Below are 18,960 nucleotides of genomic sequence, written 5' to 3' on the forward strand. Positions count from 1 at the left end.
TTGGTCCTGATTTGGCACTCTCAGTTGGGTCCCGCCAGAATCGCTCCGTCACACCAGGCCATTAATGTACTTTAGAAATGTATATGCAAGCTATATTAATTGCAAGCACATTTGTGTAATTCTTTACCTTTGGGTTTTATTTTCACAACAAATGCTTCATTTCTTTTATACAAAAGAAAATCAATCCTAACACCACTTTGGTAGCAACCCTACAATAACAAACTAGTGTACAAATGCAATTGGAGCAAAGAAAAGAGAAATCCATTTTCCAACAGGGGGCAAAGGAAATCACAAAGAGAATCAGGAAACCTCAATTCTATTCCCAACTCTTCCACCAACTTCCTGTGTGACATAGAATCATAGAATATTAGAGTTGGAAGAGACCTCAGGAGGTCATCTAGTCCAACTCCCTGCTCAAAGCAGGACCAACACCAACTAAATCATACCAGCCAGGGCTTTGTCAAGCTGGGCCTTAAAAACCTCTAAGGATGGAGATTCCACCACCTCCCTAGGTAACCTATTCCAGTGTTTCATCCTCCTCCTAGTGAAATAGTGTTTCCTAATAGCCAACCTAGATCTCCCACACTGCAACTTGAGACCATTTTTTCTTGTTTTGTCATCTACCACCACTGAGAACAGCCTAGTTCCATCCTCTTTGGAACCCCCTTTCAGGTAGATGAAGGCTGCTATCAAATCCCTCCTCACTCTTCTCTTCTGCAGACTAAATAACCCCAGTTCCCTCAGCCTCTCCTCATAAGTCATGCGCCCCAGCCCCCTAATCATTTTCGTTGCCCTCTGCTGGACTCTGTCCACATCCCTTCTGTAGTGGGGGAACCAAAAATGGATGCAATACTCCAGGTGAGGCCTCACCAGCACCGAATAGAGGGGAATAATCACTTCCCTGGATCTGCTGGAAATGGGCCTACTAATATGCCATTGACCTTCTTGGCAATGAGGGCACACTGCTGACTCATATCCAGCTTCTTGTCCACTGTAATTCCAAAGTCCTTCTCTGCAGAACTGCTGCTTAGCCAGTCAGTCCCCAGCCTGTAGCGGTGCATGTTTTTCTTCCTTCCTAAGTGCAGGACTCTGCACTTGTCCTTGCTGAACCTCATCAGATTTCTTTCGGCCCAATCCTCCAATTTGTCTAGGTCTCTCTGGACCCTTCCCCTACCCTCAAGCATATCTACCTCTCCCCCCAGCTTAATGTCACCTGCAAACTTGCTGAGGGTGCAATTAATCCCATCATCTAGATCATTAATAAAAATGTTGAACAAAACCGACCCCTGGGGCACTCTGCTTGATACCGGCTGCTAACTAAACATCGAGCCATTGATCACTACCCATTGAGCCCGACAATCTAGCCAGTTTTCTATCCACCTTATAGTCCATTCATCCAAGCCATACTTTTTAACTTGCTGGCAAGAATACTGTGGGAGACCGTATCAAAAGCTTTGCTAAAGTCAAGATATATCAGATTCACTGCTTTCCCCTCATCCACAGAGCCAGTGACCTTGGAAAAGTTATTTAAGCTCTTGCAACCTTAGTTTCTACATCTGTAGAACAGGGGATATCATCACTTACCCCCACTACAGGGTCATTGTGAGGTTTGCCACATTAATGCCTGTGATGTGCTTTGAGATCTTCAAATGAAAGGCAATTAACTGTGAAGTAATTAGTGTTTCATTTTTACATGGAATGTATAGCACGAGCCCGACCCTGTATGGTGCTGAGAGCCCTCCACTCCCACTAAAGTCAATGGGGGGTTGAGGATGTTCATTGCCTCAGAGGATTAGGCCCTAAAAGCACAGTGCTTCTCTAAAGTGGCCTACAGGTGTTTGGTGCTTTTATATATTCATACCAGAGGGGCTATACAATGTACTTAATACATCAGAGAGCAAATGAAGGAAAAAGACATATGAATGAACAAGTTTGCAAAAAACTCCAGCTCCACTTCTGATCTGGTGTTCATGGCTCCTATCATATTCTCTCAGCACTCAGTGCAGAAGAAAATCAGGTACTGATATCACAAAGGATGCAGCAATACATGCCGGGTTATACAAATCCAAAATAAGGTGCTAATGTGGAAATCGGCAAGTGATTTTAATCAGATAAAGTGGTTTTTTTGGGTATGAACACACTGTGCCTGGGACCCAGCCTCCCAGCCCAGCTTGACAGACATGCGCTAGCTATACTCGAACTAGCACACTAAAAATAGCAGTGTGGACAGCTGCATAGGCTTGCCACCTGAACATGGAGCCAGTGGGCTGGGCAGACTTGTACTCAGGCAGCTAGCCCCCGTCATAACATCCACATTGCTATTGTTAGCAAACTAGTTAGAGTACAGCTAGTGTGTGTCTGTCTGCCTGGGCTGGGAGGCTCATACCCAGCTGTAGCATAGATGTTCTCTTAAAGTCCCTCTTAGGGCTTGGCTACACTTGAGAGTTGCAGCGCTGGTGGAGGCTTTCCAGCGCTGCAACTTAGTAACTGTCCACACCTGCAAGGCATATCCAGCGCTGCAACTCCCTGGCTGCAGCGCTGGCTGAACACCTGGTCTGCTTGGGGTGTAGCGAGTGCAGCGCTGGTGATCCAGAGCTGCTCATCAAGTGTGGACACACACCAGTGCTGTTATTGGCCTCCAGGGTATTAGCAGATATCCCAGAATGCTTTTAACTAAATTACTCTCTCTGTTTTGTTATGCAGCCTCTCTTTGTTTTGTTGTGAACTTGGAGCTCCGGAGCTCCGGTGCTCCGGGAGCTGCTTATCTAAAAAACAAACACAGCTCCTGTTTGCTGTGATCAATCTGTACCTGACTGTGAACAATCAAATGAGATAACCCCTGTGAATGAGGCAGGCAGGGAGTGAGTGTTTGCTTGACAGAGAAACAGCGGGGGCAGACGGGAGAAAGGGAGTCCGTTGGATGCAGGCTGTTTGCAGTTAAGAGTTAAGAGTAAGGGGTCGGGAACATTTTCTGATTTTGCAAGGCAGGAAGCTAACACACAGTGTTGGCTCCAAAAATCCACTCTCTCTCTCTCCCCCGCTCCCTGTCACACTACACCCCACCCCACCCCCCTCTTTTGAAAAGCACGTTGCTGCCACTTGAACGCTGGGATAGCTGCCCATAATGCATCACTCCCAACAGCACTGCAAATGCGGCCACACACCAGCGCTGGTAGCTGTGAGTGTGGCCACACACCAGCGCTGTTCCTACACAGCTGGATGAGCAGCGCTGTAAACTCCCAGCGCTGCAACTCTCAAGTGTAGCCAAGCCCTTAGATACAGGATAGTCAATGAATTCTCAGCTCTAATGGAACTATGGCTCTGAACTTAAACACAATACCTTTCAGAACCCCCATGGGCACAGGCAAAGCTACCACTGAAGTCAATAAAACAGGTTAGCTTGAGTAAGAATTGCCTAAGCACTTCTGGACAGGGCCTTGTGTAATCAATACGCTACAACGATGATTGCAAAACCTAGGTGATTTTACCAACACTTCTTGCATCCTTTTTACTGTAAAATTCATTCCAAAATGCCAGGTTTTCAGCACTTTCCAGTAAAGAAAGAAGAAACATGAAGACCATACATCTACATGCTCACTGTCGACCTGGAATTCTGATTTTTGACACATCCCCACCCTTCTGGATCCTGGTTAACTTGATTTTTGGATCCACCAATTGGAAAAGGTCCATGACTAAACACAAAGAATTTTCATAACAGCCACTGACCAATCCATTTATTCATTGTGGTCAGGCTCAGATCTAATCATGCCTGAACTTAAAGGAGTTTGGCTGTGGATCCAAACTTTGCGGCTCAGGCTCATGTCTACTTTCCAGGAAAGTAAAACCACAACGACTGGAAGAAAGGAAAAAAACGAAAAAAACCCAACCCTCGTTCCTAGAATATTAAATGCATTAACACAGGCTTCTCTTTTGTAGTTTCCAGTTTCTTATCCATAATTGGCCAACGCAGAAAAGGAAACTAACAATGATCAAAGAGGTCCAGAAAATGCAGACCTATGCTAGGATGCAAAAGGGTCTGATTTCATAAGACAATGAAATCATACCAGACAACAAGAGAATGAAGTGGAACCTCAGCATCCCCCTGATTATCTTACCTGAGGGAGCTAATGAGGAGGCTGCGCCTTAGGCTGCTGACTCTGAGTCACCTCTGCAAGCTTTCATCAGGAATGAAGATTCAAAAATTAGCAAAAGGCTGCCTTTGAAGACAAGCTCTCACAGACAGTCCCAGCAGCTTGAGACTTTCCTTAAGAAACAGTATTCTTGATCAACAGACAAGATAGAGTTTCACGGCTCACAAGATCTATAGCCAGACAACGTTCCCTTGCTGGCTAAGATGATAGGCAGCTTTTTGTTAACTCTTAAATACAGCTTGGGGAATGTTCACTCCCTTGGCAGTGTGGCACCCAGAGAATTATGGGCAGATATGGACATTTCCTGTTCAATTTTCCTATTTAAATACTCTGTTGCTATTTATCTAAAGGCAAGAAAGCCACAGTGACAGAGCTGATGTGGGTTTCCTCAGGAGGAGATTGACAGCGACTGATTTCAGACAATACAAGCTACGGTGACTAGTGCTCTCTAGCCCATTCACAATCTGTGATTGGAAACAACCTTTATTTTCCCTTTGTTTGTTCCAGCTCAGTAAATGAAGATCCAGGCAGTTTTGATACAATATATAAAATGAGCTTAATGTATATATTTCAGAAGAAAATGAATCAGATTAACTATAGTCAAAATACAGGAGTGAATCCGAGTCTAGAGGGAGTTTAAATTGGCGGAAGGTGCTACTTCAGGTCAGGTTTTCTGAAATTAAAGGATTCTAGTGCCTTTATCCTTTCATTGAACAGGATAGCACAGAATCCCATGTGGTCAGGGCAGCGGCAGGAAAATACTTTCTTTTTTGTTTGTTTGAGTCTATCCTAGCACAACCCCTAAGTATTTTGGTGTCCGGGCAAGGCCAAGAGGAACCATTTTCAGACTAAAACCTGTTGGAAAGGATAATACAATGTGGTCCCGAGAGTTATTTGTGCACTGGGAGAACATGGAGCTTACCATAATTTCATGCTGTTGGAATAAATTTAATACATATATTTACATTAATAGCATTTAAAATTAAATTAAAGAGGCATCATTCACATCTCCTGCTTCTGGCTCCTTCAGATTTGACTGGTGATCATCTGAGGGCTACATCCTGCTCTTCGTTAACATGTCACCGCTCCTGAGGTAATTGCAGCTCCAATCCCTTCATGATCTCCTTGAGGGCACCCCATTCAGGCCTCAGGCCTCTAGCCATCACCTTTCTTGGGGTCCGATCCTGCATTCCTCTTTCTCCAGATCAGGAATTTAAAGCTGCTATTTCCTCCTGCAACACTGTGATCACCTTAGCAAGTCTGATTTCAGTTTAGTATCTGCCATCATGTTCGCTCCCAGGGACAATGACAAGGTTAGTCAGTGACCAGCCAGCCTTCATAAAGCAAAAATATTTATTCAGAACATCAGCCTTACTGGAAAAAACACATCTTGAAAACAATGAACAGCTTACATGCATCCTGTTTTACCAGGTGTCACCCACTTTCCACATGGTTCCTTGTGAGTTTCAAAGTCCTTCAAACCCCTTCGGCAGGATCTCAACCCTCTTGGCCACGCTGTCATTTCAGTTCTTGGATCAGATGAGAATGACCCCTTACCAGGTTTATCACTTTATACAATTCTCAGTTCTTTGTTTGCTGGGCCTCTTGAACCTGGGCAAACCCAAGATATGGGATTTCCCCTGGGGGTGGTACTTCTGGGAACAGTTTCCATGTCTAAGGATTTGCATTAATTACCGTCACCCAGTGATTCATGGATAGGTTTCAGTGGTAGCTGTGTTAGTCTGTATCAGCAAAAAAAAAAGGAGTTCTTATGATTTCCTCCCAAACACTGCATGGCTTGTCTTATTTCAAGAAAGAAAATAAACCCTTCACACCCAGCAGGTAACCATGCAAGAGGAGAGAAGAAACTGAGTCATAAAAAAGTTTCCCAGTTCTGCACAAAGTTGGGCATCTCTCTGGAAGTCAGTGGGAGTTGCACATACAGATTCTGGTCTCTCAGACTATAAAACCTGCATAATAATCAAAGCATTTCCTCTCCCATCCAATCACACTGGATAACACCAAAATGGACAAAGACCACCAGCAGCAAAGGCAATTTAAGAGGCAGAAAGGTGACTGGAATGAGACTATGCGTTGATATAAAAACTCTATGGGCAAAGTTTCCATTGACTTCAGGGGGACCAATATTTCCACCTGTATGGCCTGGATAGGTTCTGTATGGACGATCAGTACAAGAAAAGGAGAACCCACTTTCCAGACTGAGGGAGATTGGTGGATTCAGATTTCACAATGATCTTTTGGGGCCTGATCCAAAGCCCACTGTAGTCAGTGGGAGTCTGTTGACATCATTGTATCAGGCCCATCAAGAACGAACTCTAATTCTATATAAATAAAGGAGTGAGTCATTGAAGAGAGAGATGAAAGATGTTGGCCTCAAACCTACACTCTGGAGGACTGGATTTGTGAGCTTCAGCAACTTTGTTAAACCAGGCTGTTGTGCCCTCCTACCCCTGCCAGCTCTTATTTTTATTAAATGCATGAGACACAGTAGCTAGATTGAAGAGGGGTAAAGGAACAAAGAACACAGTGAATAAATCAGTCTCCCCACTACTAGACATTTTCAGACAGCCCTGGAAGGGACGTGTGTGGTTTTACAGATGCCATAGCCATAAACTTGCCTCTCTCAGATTACACAGCTGAAGTCAACCACAACTATATCCAAGTGAAAATTTCATGAAAGGATCAAGTGAAGAAGGAAATCTCTGCAGTCCTTCAAATGAACTACTTTCTTGCTGTCCGCTTTCCAAACAATCCAGAGACAAGAATGATGGAGAGTCATCAAGGGAACTGCTGTAACCAAAGATGCACAGAGCACTCTGCAGAAAATCCTGCACTCTCAAGCGCCAGCAAGTTAGGATTTCCTGACTGAATGCTAAAAGTTGTGTGCCCCAGCTTCCAGCAGCTCGAAATCCTAACTCTCAGCGGCCAACACTGTATGCCTTTTTAAAGCTGTGAAATATGGTTTGCCCATTTCAATCTCTTATGAATAACATAAAACAGGGGTAACTATAATATGCGCTAGCCTGATTATAGCTGTAAGTAGGCAAATGGTTAGAAGACTGATCAAGGCAGTTTTACCTCCCTTTTCATATACCAAATTCAAAGAATTCTGGTTTGTATTACCTCAGAAAGATGGGTGGCATTTCCAAAAGATAGTCTTAAACCAGCTCCAAGATTTCTTCTTAACTATTTTTATGAAAGGTTAAGTACTAAAACCTATAATGCACTAGACCAATGTTTCCCAAACTTGGGACGCCGCATGTGTAGGGAAAGCCCCTGGCGGGCCAGGCCGGTTTGTTTACCTGCCCTGTCCGCAGGTTCCGCTGATTGCGGCTCCCGCTGGCCCCGGTTCGCTGCTCCAGGCCAATGGGAGCTCCTGGAAGTGGCAGCCAGTACGTCCCTCAACCCGCACCGCTTCCAGCAGCTCCCATTGGCCTGGAGCCATGATCAGTGGAACCTGCAGACGGGCAGGTAAACAAACTGGCCCGGCCCGCCCGGGGTTTTCCCTACACAAGCGGCGTCCCAAGTTTGGGACACACCGCACTAAACAGTAAATCAGCCTTGTGGAGGCTCATTAAAATCTGGGGAAAAAACACCTTCTACCTAGAACTGGTTGAATTTAAAAAAGAATTCTCAAAAAAATTTGAAATTTCAGATTTTTCCCATTTTACAAGTTTCCAGCGAGTTTTTGCCCCCCCTTTTATAAAAATATTCACAACTTTTAATCAATATTTTTCACTAAAATTACAAAAAAAATTACACTTCAAAAAAGTCAACAGTTTTCCACAACATTTTGTTTAAATAAATAAGACCCCACATTCTTCAGTGAAAAATCTTGTTCAAAAAATTTCAACCAGTTCTACTAGTGCAATAATATAGGAGGCAGTGTGGTGTAGCGAATAGAGCAACTAATGGTGATTTGAGAAACCAGGATTCTATTCCCAGCTCTGTCACTGACCTGCTGAGTGACCGTGGACCTATTGCATCCACTCTCTGTGCCTCAGTTTCCCATCTGTAAAATGGTAGTAACCTTCTTTGTAATGTGCTTTGAGATCTACACATGAAAAGTGCTATGTCATAGCTGGGTATTATACACTCTAATTATAATGTCTCTTCGGTACAAATGGAGGACATCTGTAAGGGAACTACCATATCAGTTCCAGATCTACTGTTGCAGGGGTGTATGGGGAGACTTTGGCAAACCAGTAAAGTGCCTGAAACCACTATGGCTTACTGTTAAAGACAGCCTAGTCAGCAAGCTGTTAAAAGCAAGTGTCAGCTTGACCAAGGCAGGAAGGGAGGAGGTTTTGGGTGCCACCGAAAGGGCAGCTTGACCCCACATCCTTCCTGATAAGAATTGTGTTAAAATTGCTGATACATGCATTTGAAAAGAGCAGGATGTACCCTCAGGAATGTCTATTGGGGTCTCAAGGCTGCAGGCTCTGGAAAGACCCACACCTGGTTAATCAATAATCAGAAGGAACCTCTTGCTTGAAACTGCTTACTTAACAAGGTTTCTTTAAGTACTAATGTATAAATAAGCGGAAAAAGCTTGAGACAGGGGGGACTCGTTTCAGGACTGGTCTCTCCCTCTGAATGCATCTTCTGTTCCCCAGCGGCAGACGGGCTGCCGGTGTGTCACTCGAGAGCCACACTCAGCTTTGGTAATTATCAAGGGTTGGGGTTGTTTTACTAACTTGTTGCGGACGTGTGTAAGTGCTTGAGACTAGTAAAGTTTAGCTTTAAGTGAAAGCACTCATGTTGTCCTGTTTGTGCCAGCCACCTATCGGTCGGACGGCCGTGTCTCCCCGATTTATTTCCTGACATCTCCTCGCACAGAGTAAAGTTACCAAGAGCTTTGGGTTGAAAGAACTCCGGGTAACAGGGGGTAATAGGATGGAATAGGACTTTGTGTCCAGCTCCTGCTCATTGACGTGGGGACTAAAGATTTTTGTTCCTAAGAAGAAAAATAAATTTAAAAAAATAAAATGGTACCATTAGAAAAATATCTTTACCTCAATGAAAAACTAAGATGTCAGGGTATAAGGAAAATATTGAAAATATCCCTGTATCTTCCTGATGTGCAGGGACATTGCAGCTGCTGCTATGTCCTTGCGGGAATGCACTAGGGTTTGCCAACTTTGCTGGCTGGTGCAGAGATAGGGGCAAGGCCATTAACTCTGCCACATTCATGTTGGAGGGACTAGAACTTTCCAGGAGCGTGACTGTAGCTGACACCACCGCATGTGCTTCTTGTGCCCTGTTCCCCAGAGCACCCGTGCAGGGGCAGGCCATGCTCCTGGCCACCTAGGAGACAAATGTACAAGGCCAGGTCTGGCCTAAAATGAGCTTCTCCAGACCCTGAGGCCAACAGAAATGGCTCCAGGAACTTCTCCAAATTCTAGTGGAAACAGTGTTGTTCCTTTTTACAAACAAATCAATGTTCCTTTGAGGCAGCAAAGAACCAGACTAACACGGCTACCCCTCTGATACCTGTTCCTTTGAGGTATCTGCAGACTGGACTAAAGCACAGGGACCTGGCAGGGAAAAACTAAAGTGAAAAATTCACTTATATTCAATAGCTAAATATAAACAAAGTAAATAACAAACTCAGTTTTTACCCTTCTTTCCTCTAGACACTTCCTACTGACTGTGTTAACCCTTTAAGTGCACCTCTCTTTCTGGAGAGAAATTAGTGGTACTGAAATTAGCCCCCAGTGGCCAGATCTTAACAAGAACTCAGGAGCTCCCATTGAGAACAATGGAGAATCCCCTGCCCACATCCCCAGCTGAAAACAATGGGAGTCCTGAATGCAGAGCAGTTTGGAAATCTCACTGCCTTTATTTGGTGTTTAAATGAGAGCTGAGCTCTTTACACAACTGGGGTCAGATCTTTATGCCAACAGAATCTCACTGATTTTAATGGGATGCTGTGCTGGCCTAAGGGTCCGCACTGGCACATCTACTTGCAGGATTGCAACCAAAACACCAACCTCCATATATTTAAACACCTAAATAATGGCTTGATTCTCAGAGATTCTAAGCAATTGCTTCTCTGACTGAAGCTAGCTGGAGCTGCGGATGATCAGCACCTCTGAAAATAAGACTACTTAAATATGATTTAGGTGCCTAATTTCAGGCACTCACTTACGTTTGAAAATTTTAGCTTTGGTAACGTACAGAAAATACACCACAATTTAAAATCTTCCAGGAACAAACTAGATCTCTAAATCAAATAGCAGCATGCAGGGTCTCCTGGATTATTTAATGAGTCTAAATTTAATTACATTGAAGGTGATTTACAGAGAAATGCTTAAAAAGCCAATGAGATAGAAAAGGTGGATGAGATAATATCTTTTATGGGCCCAATTTCTGCGGGTGGAAGGGACCAGCTTTCGAGCCACACAGAGTTTTCCCTCAATAAACAGGCCAATAAATTGATGCTGAAATAAATAGCACCCTAAAAAGTGTTAATAAGAGCAAGTCACCAGGAGATGGCACGCTCACCAATGAATCTAGTCTTCACTTTAAGGAACAATTGAGATCCATGCCGTGTGAGACTCCAGATTACTCCCCTTCCTCAAGGCAACTCCTCCAGATAGTGAATAATGCACCCATCATTCTAATTAAAAAAAACAAAACAGGCATGGATCGTACATTACGTGAGAGTTTAAGATCTTGTTACTGATTAACTTGCCAGCCAACATCATGAGGGAGAAGCTGCAGAGATTATTAACCCCCTCTAGGGGAATTTTAAAAGGGGCAGCTTCTAACCAGAAAACAGAAGAAAAACATTGAATATTAGCATCTGGGGGAGTGACTTGCAGGGTCCTACAATGGCTTCTGCAGCAGACAAAGCAAAACCACTGGGATTATTTAGTGCATGACATTACAGAAAAGTTTGGGCAGAGGACAGAATTACATAAAAACAGGGACAGGGATCTTCCAGCTTTAGATGGTGGAACTGGTACAATATATTATACTGCTGAGTAAAAGGTTTGGGGTGACTTGTTCCACACTAGGTAGAAGTTGGGAGTTCACCACCTCTGGCCAACAGACAATGTGAGAAATAACCATTTTTAGCAATTGGGCTCATGACACAGGATGATTGGCCTGATCCTGGGAGTCCTGTGCAAGCATTAGGCACTCCGTGCACTAGAAAACTTATGTGAAAAGCAAAAGAAGCCAGATCTTGTTTTATGCTGCACTTGTGACTGTGCATAACTAAGTCCACTTTTTGTCCAAGTGGAAAGGAGGCTCTGGCAGCCTGTCCAATAGATAATTTACAACACAGCTGGCACTGTGTTATTCCCACTGTCTCACTATTTTTTGATGCTTTAGTAGTTTGCTGACCCTTAAAGAGTTGGCCTAATGTCAAATGCTGTAAAACCAAAGAAATTCACATTGGATGGGCAACACAATAGCTGGCAGTAAACTGCTCCAAGCAGGAACCATGGCTACCTCTCTCTTCATACAGCACCTAACACCATGGGGTCATGGTTGGGGCCTTTGGGTGCTACTGTAATGTGAATATTACATCATTATGATTAAAAAGAGGAAGACACTACCAAAGTGAAGATAATGGCAAAGAGAAGGCATTACCATTCCTGGGGCATATGCAGAATTTCTGTTGCAGCTAATGAGCTGAATGCTCAAAGCACAGCAGCACATTGATTTAAGAATGTGCTTTCTAACCCTTAAAATAGGTTAATTCTCTATAATGGTTCTTTGCCAGTTCCTAGTAAGAAACTGAAGGCCTGACTCTTTGTTGCCCTGCACTTTATGGGGTCATTTTCACTTGTGAGGACTGAGTCTAAAATGTTGCTCTTCTGATTTGGGTAGTATTTTACACCCACTTTGAGTGACTAGACAAGGTGCAAAGCAATGGAGAATCAAGCCTTGATGCTTCACATAGGTTTCTGTTCAGACACTGTTAGCAGATAATCCAAATTAGGCTAAGATGGACTCAGTTTAGGGTTTGGTTTTTTTTATATTCACTTTTTAGTGAAGTATTGCCAGTTTTCTGACTACTGTAATTACCAGCTCCCCTCATAACACATTCCCTCTTAGGAATTATTAACACACACCTCTCTGCTAAGAATCCACAGATGAATCCTGCAGTTCTGACTTGTGCTGAATTCCCATTGTTTCCAATAGGTGTTTTGTACAGTTGAGGATTGGACCCATACATTGAAGCTCATTAGAAGACTTAAATGGTATTAGTCTTTGGTAGGGTGCAGTCCTCAGCAAGGAAAAAGCCCAAATACAGCAAGGTTCTTAGAAAGTTCATCTTGGAAGAACTGAATTAGCACTATCCTCCTTGCCCCTCCACCCCACACTGTTTTAAAATGTATTTAATAAACAAGTTCACTGTCTAGAGGGGGAAAGTTACTTACTGCTGGTTGATCACATTCCAATGCAGTGAGATCTGTGAAAACAAAATTAAGTGTCAATGCTATTTTGCCCAATATTGTGTTTGAAATTAAAAGCTTCTACAAACTATGAATTACAGCTGCATGAGTCGATATCTATCTTCACTATTAAAATTGATCACTTCCATTATACACTCTTGAGATACCACTGGTTTTGCTTGCTTTCAATTTTTCATGCAATATTCGGTTTGGAAAGTAAAATCTGCCCTCAGTGTCAAATGCTCCCTTCTGAAGCCTTCTACAGTCTGAAGCTTCCCAACTGCAGTCATGTCTCACAGCTGCAGATGAACTGTTGGAATGCACTGAGTTTGAAACACTTTGTTTTTGGTGTGACTCCATTTTCAATGTCTGTTACCTCTTGCTTTCACTTCTCTAATCCTGGTCCAAGTTGATTATGCATCTTGTAAATAGTGTTTTCTGCCAATACAGCTATGTGCTTTGTCTCAGAAAGGTTACAAAGCTCCTGCAATTTCGTCAATGGAGGAAGGTCACAGCAGGTGCAAAATATCTTCACCAATTAATTGTGAACACTTTTAATTGAGTTAAAAAAATTCTCATCTATTACCAGCTATGGAAGGGTATAAATAAGGTCAGTGAATGAATATAGTATAATAATAATTAATCAGGGCAGAATGTCCTGTAGTGAGAGCATGGGACTGAGATTTAGGACTCATGGATTCTATTTCCACTCTACCACCAACTTGCTCTGACATTTTAAGTTTAAGTAACTTGACCTCTCACACTACTCATTTCCTAATACTAAAATCTTTACTATTAAACAAGTGGAATCAGTAAAACAGATTCCCAGAGGATGGTGTTTGGGAATGCACATTTTACAGTTTTTGTGGCAATACATAAAATATCCACCTACATTTCTCCTCACAAACATTCATGAGGCTCTCTCTCTCTCTCTCTCTCTCTCTCTCTCTCAGAACTTATGATTGAAAGCAGAGAAAGGACACTACCTTAGACTGGCAGTTAACCCAAAGCAGTTCCACAGAACTGCTACTGGGGAGATCATTCTCCTAGAACCCTCCACGTATGATTTAAGAATAAGGAGAGAAGCAGACAGATGCCTCAATGGCATGTCCCTCCCTTGACCACAGCATGGCGCCCAGTAGGAACTCCACTGCAAAATATTCCATCAAAGTACTTATATGTCCTCTGCAGTGAGCTGAGCACCTCACAAACATTAATCTCCCAACACCCCTTGGAGCTAGGGAAGTACAACTAACACTGTTTACAGATAGCGAACTGAAAGAAATTAAGTGACTTGCGTAAGGTCACACAGGAAATCTGTGGCAGAGACAGGAATGGATTCCCAGACTCAGTTGAATGCTTTCAACACAAGATCATCCTTCATCCACAAGCTGTGTTAACTTTCGGCAGAAACTCTCCTCCCATTGGAATGTTCCCTCATGGATGGAACCATGGGCTGCTGTAAACGAAAGAAACCCTGAAAGCACGACTCCATTGGAGTCGTGCTGCCAGGGCACTGTAGACAGCAACAGCCCCACAGTTGGCAGGGAAGAACAATGCTTGGACACAATAGTGGTGGCCTCCTTTGAACTGAGGGTTAGGGATGTATTTGCAGAGCTTGGCGCATGCCCAGTCCCCCAACAAAGAAACCCCTTCTGCAGCTTTTCTACCTTCTTACAAGTTCTAACACATTACGGGAGGCCTAGCCCTAATCTAGTCATCAGACTGATCCTCTGAAACAGGTTTCTCTTCACACAAGTGAATTTTCAGGGAGGCAGGCGGGCAATTTCTTTGGAGAAGCCCATTCTAACATCTCAGACTGACATACTTCAGCTACCTGGGCACTGCTCCCGCTGGACTTAATGAGAGCTTTGCTCATGTATCCAAAGGCAGGACTGGCCTTGCAACAAATTACAGGACAGCACAGAATCTCTGGAAGCATGGAGCAAAGTCATGGAATGTTGTTAGGCCGGAACCAAATGCTTCAACTGATCTGATTAATAAGCCTCATATAAAACACAGAGAACGCAGCTTGGCGCCTTGCTAATTCTTTTACAGTAATTATTACTGAAGAGCAAGTGTCTGATTACTCACTGTCCTGATTGACAGGCTCAAGAGAAATAACATGAACTAATGAAAAAACAACTGATTCATGTGAGCAACTCAGTTTCACTCTGGAATTTTATCGGTAGGCACGTGCAGTGTAAGTCAGAGCAGGTGAATCTGAGCCTGCTGGTGGTGTGCTCCAACTGCTGCTAGTTATATTACGTAAGAACATTTCACTGTTAGCTTGACCTTACCACCATTTAGTTGTAGCCTCTTTGTGTTTTATCATATACTAAGATTATAAGCTCTATGGGGCCGGGATCCTCTTGTTATTACATATGTGGACGGTGCCTAGCACAATGGGCCTTGGTCCCCGACTGGGCCCTTTAGGCACTACTGTAATACAAATAATGAAAAATTGTCATGATCATAACTTAGGTTAAGTACATTGAGCCCCTCAAAAGGTGTCTGAGGTATTCACAATGGATACGATTGGACATTACACTGGGTTTTCACAAGAAGAAAAACACATGTTGAACTTGCATGGATAGGAGGAAACAAAGGACGATGATATGCTCCCAGCAGGAAGATGCACCTTTTCTTTACAGGAAGAAAACAAGTCACCATAACCTGTGCAATGTCCACAGCACTAGCAACATTTCTTCCACTGAAGAGAGCTGCCCATGTGGTCACCCTGTTCACCCTCCCTTGTCTTAGGGCACAGGGTCTATGTGAGGGGAAAGTTAGCTGAATACAAGCATTTTAATAAAAGCCCATTGTGAAACATTTCCAGACACTGAGAAATAACCCCACAAAAGTATACATCCTTTATAGGCAAAAGCCTTCCTCAGAGGAAGAGCCCATTATTGCAGAGTTAACATGTCGCTCCGAAGTAATTACTTGCTTCCTCTGGAATGAGTTAAACAAATGTGTCCTTGGCTCCCTCAGCAGATTTTATGGGCACCATCCTTAGGAGAGTTAGGGTCCTACTCTGTATGCGGCTCAGACTCACAGCTGAGTCCATATTGCTCTTAGCAACACTAAGTCCATGCACACATATGGGTGCAGGAGTGGGGGGATGGTATTTTTTTTTAATTAATTTTAGGGGCAAATCTTGTTTCCAGACACCAGCCCAAACACCTGGGCTAGAGATCTTAACAGTTCACAGAGCAAGAACGAAACGTCTCTGTAGCCACTACTCCAGCCTGAGGACTGGATACACTGGCCTCATTCCTGAGGTGCTATGGTCAGCCTCAGTGACAGCCCCTTGGGAGCTGGGTTCTGCAGTTCCTGCACAAGCTCCTGAAATCCTTCCTCTCCCTCTCCCTCAACAGGGATTCTACAGCAGACAGGGCTTCCTGCACTCATGGAGGAGAAGGCTTGAAATGCAATGTCTATTTGTAATATATTATTCAGCCACTAGATGTCTGTGTGCTGGACAGAGTTCCAAAGTGTGGTGGTTGGTAAACAAAGTGGGAACTCAAGCTTTGTGAAAGCCTGTTTGGGTCTCTAGTTTTAGCTGCTTTCTTTAATAAATGCCTCCTGTATAAAGTGGTCTGTAATTCTATAGATCATGACAGGTTTTAGCCCCATAAATAGCTCATTCTACAACTGCATAGCAATTAAGTATAACACTAGTTTTGCCATGATATTTTGAACATACAGTGTTGGCTACATGTTTATGTTGCAAACAGTGCTTTATAATTTGTTAATTTAACACATGGTTAATAAAGTCCTCCCCCAACATGTTGGTTTTGTTGTTTAACCATAAAATTCACTTCTCTTTCAAGCAGATAGACTGTTTTTCTATTGGATTCATCAAAACCACACTATGCATTTGACATCAGCAAGAACAGCAACAGGCTAACTAATTGGTTTCACTGGCTTCCACTATGTATCTCATTCTCACAATCAAGAGCAATGCCAAAACAATCAATGATGAGCCCTATCACTTGTTTTTACATTTACCTTCAGATTGCAGGGCAGGGCTGAGAGGAGAGAAGCATAGAGTAAGGGAAGTTTAACACAAGTCAAAAGGGCACATTTCTCAAATACCCCAGAAAGGAAATGAATAAGTATAAGTTACCATGGTAACCTCTTATGTTCTTAGCCAGTTAGTTGATCCCACATGAACAAAGTTTTCCCCAACACCAAAAATGTCCTTGCATTTTGAAGTATTAGAGAAGGGGGTGAAACAGAGAAAGTAGGTGTTTTTAAATAAAGACAATTATTTCTTATTAATTAAAAAGTAAAACCTGAAGAAGCTGGGAAAAATCCTGTGTGTGCTCAGATTTCTCTCAGCAGTGGGATCACATCCAGGTAGTTCCAGTGGGGTTGAGTGTACACACACACACACTCACTCTCTCTCTCTCTCAAATAAACTTTTAAAATACAGTGGCGAAGAGGAAACACGATCCCACAGCAAATCTACCTAGCAATTTGAATGCCCCCTTCCTGGGAGGAATACAATAGCATGCCTGTTGCATTGGGTCTGACATTTTAAACTCTTGGCTTTCCAAGTCCTGACTGCACAAGATTCTAGTGATTCTCCCCCATCCCACCCCCAATAGTCATTGTTTACAGAGTGCCAGAACTGAACATGGCACTTTACGGAACAAGGCAAGATTCCGGCCCTGAAGAATTTACTGTCTGACTCAGAGCCTCCATTCCCCACACCTGCTCCCAGGTCTGTCAGTCTAGTAGCAAAGGGATAAAAGAGGCTGGGGAAGCTTTAGGAAGTCAGCTCCACTACTGCAGGGACTCCACTCCACAGCCAGTCCTGCATCCATTCCCCCTTCCCTAGGTCTACCAAGCACCCACTAGACCCACCCCTCCGCAAAGAAAAAAATTCAAGTACAGAGCGTTAAACTCACACTGGCATGAAATCATTGTTCTACAATACTGCGTACACAACACTCATCTCTGCCCACTTCCAAACCTCTGCCTGCCAGAAGCTGGGACTGGACCACACTAGATTATTGATCACTAGATAATTGCCCTGTTCTGTACAGTCCCTCTGAAGCACTTGGCACCAGCCACTGTTAGAAGGCAGGATACTGGACTAGATGGACCATTGGTCTGACCCAGCGTGGCCATTCTTATGCTATGTAAAGCTGCGCCAGCGGCAGCAGTGAGTGTCAGAGAGAAAGGACTGTCTGAGCTCTGCCACCTAGATACCAAACAACAAACCGATTAGTAACCAGCTTACACTCCACGGCCTCCCCAGACACAAGAGCAGCAGCCCCCACCTACCCTGCAGTATCCTCCTCTGAGCCCAGGCACTCATGCTGCAGCAGGAGGATATTCTTTCACAGCAGCATGACTTCTAGAGAGCAGCTCTCAGTGCAGTGCTCTGAGCCAGCAAGACCCTCGCTACCCCCGCCCGGACTTGCCAGTCACACTCCAGCCTGCTGCACCCCACGCCTCCCTCCTCTCCACTCAACTCGCTCCTCCCCTGCCCTAGCTAGCAGCTGCTAGCTAGAAGCTTGGTCCAGAGGTCATCCCAGAGGAGTATAAATCCTAGTCTGGGAAGCAGCTGCAGATACCTGCAGGGAGAGAACAGGAAAGGTGGGAGGGTGCGTGTGTGACTTACCCATGGGGAAGAGACAGGGGAGCTACTTGAGAAATAAAACGTTGCAACCAACTCAGGGACATTTTATAGTCAATTTATAAGCCATAGGAAGGGGAGATTGGGGGGAAAGAAGTGGGAGGAAGATATCCAGCCAGCTAAATCCACCAGGCCAGCACTCTCCCCTTAAACTATCTTGTCTCTGGCTCCAAACCAGAGACTCCCTAACTGTGGTATATGGAAAACCAGTGAGCCGCAGACCACCTGCAGAGCTGCCTGGCCGAGTGGTGCTTGCTTCTTTTCCTTTCCAGCTATCACACTGTGTTAAAGACAGCTACCACACATTTATTCTTTCCTAACATTCAATAAATCTGGTCGACATTCTTCATCTGGACACAGTGTAACTGTAGCCGTGTCGGTCCCAAGCTATTAGAGAGACAAGGTGGGTGAGGTAATATCTTTTATTGGACCAACTTTCAATTCACACACAGCTCTTCTTTAGGTCTCTGTGTAAGCTTGACAGTTGTCTCTCTCACAAATAGAAGTTGTCCAATATAAAACACATTACCTCACCCACCTGGTCTCTCTAGTATTTCATGTGGAAAGTTTTCCCACTGCAAAAAACAATTGTGTGGAAACCTAAATTTTCCTCTGGACAGTATCAATTCAGACAAAAAAGTTGGTTTTCTCACAGGAAATTTCCAAACCAAAATGTTATTTCTTTTACACTTAAAATGTCATGTTGTTTGGATGTTTTGGTTTA

At 43.8% G+C, this 18,960-nt stretch overlaps 1 protein-coding gene across 8 annotated transcripts in view; it reads right to left on the reverse strand.

Moving 5' to 3' along the window:
* FAM124B (family with sequence similarity 124 member B) overlaps positions 1 to 18,002 on the reverse strand; it is a 32,019-nt gene extending 14,017 nt beyond the window's left edge. Inside the window, exons 1-3 of one of the 8 annotated variants that reach the window (XM_045031105.1) lie at positions 17,882 to 18,002; positions 12,569 to 12,600; positions 10,680 to 10,794 (exon numbers count right to left, since the gene is read on the reverse strand). The gene's annotated coding sequence lies outside the window, so the exon portion shown is untranslated. Of the gene's footprint in view, positions 1 to 5,317; positions 5,470 to 10,679; positions 10,795 to 12,568; positions 12,817 to 12,959; positions 13,045 to 17,881 lie in introns of those variants that run through there. The other 7 variants (XM_045031107.1, XM_045031106.1, XM_045031104.1 and 4 more) reach the window with 7 other exon arrangements.
* Positions 18,003 to 18,960: the final 958 nt, after the last annotated feature.

The sequence above is a fragment of the Mauremys mutica genome, chromosome 9 (assembly GCF_020497125.1).
Source record: "Mauremys mutica isolate MM-2020 ecotype Southern chromosome 9, ASM2049712v1, whole genome shotgun sequence".
NCBI lineage: Eukaryota > Metazoa > Chordata > Testudines > Geoemydidae > Mauremys > Mauremys mutica.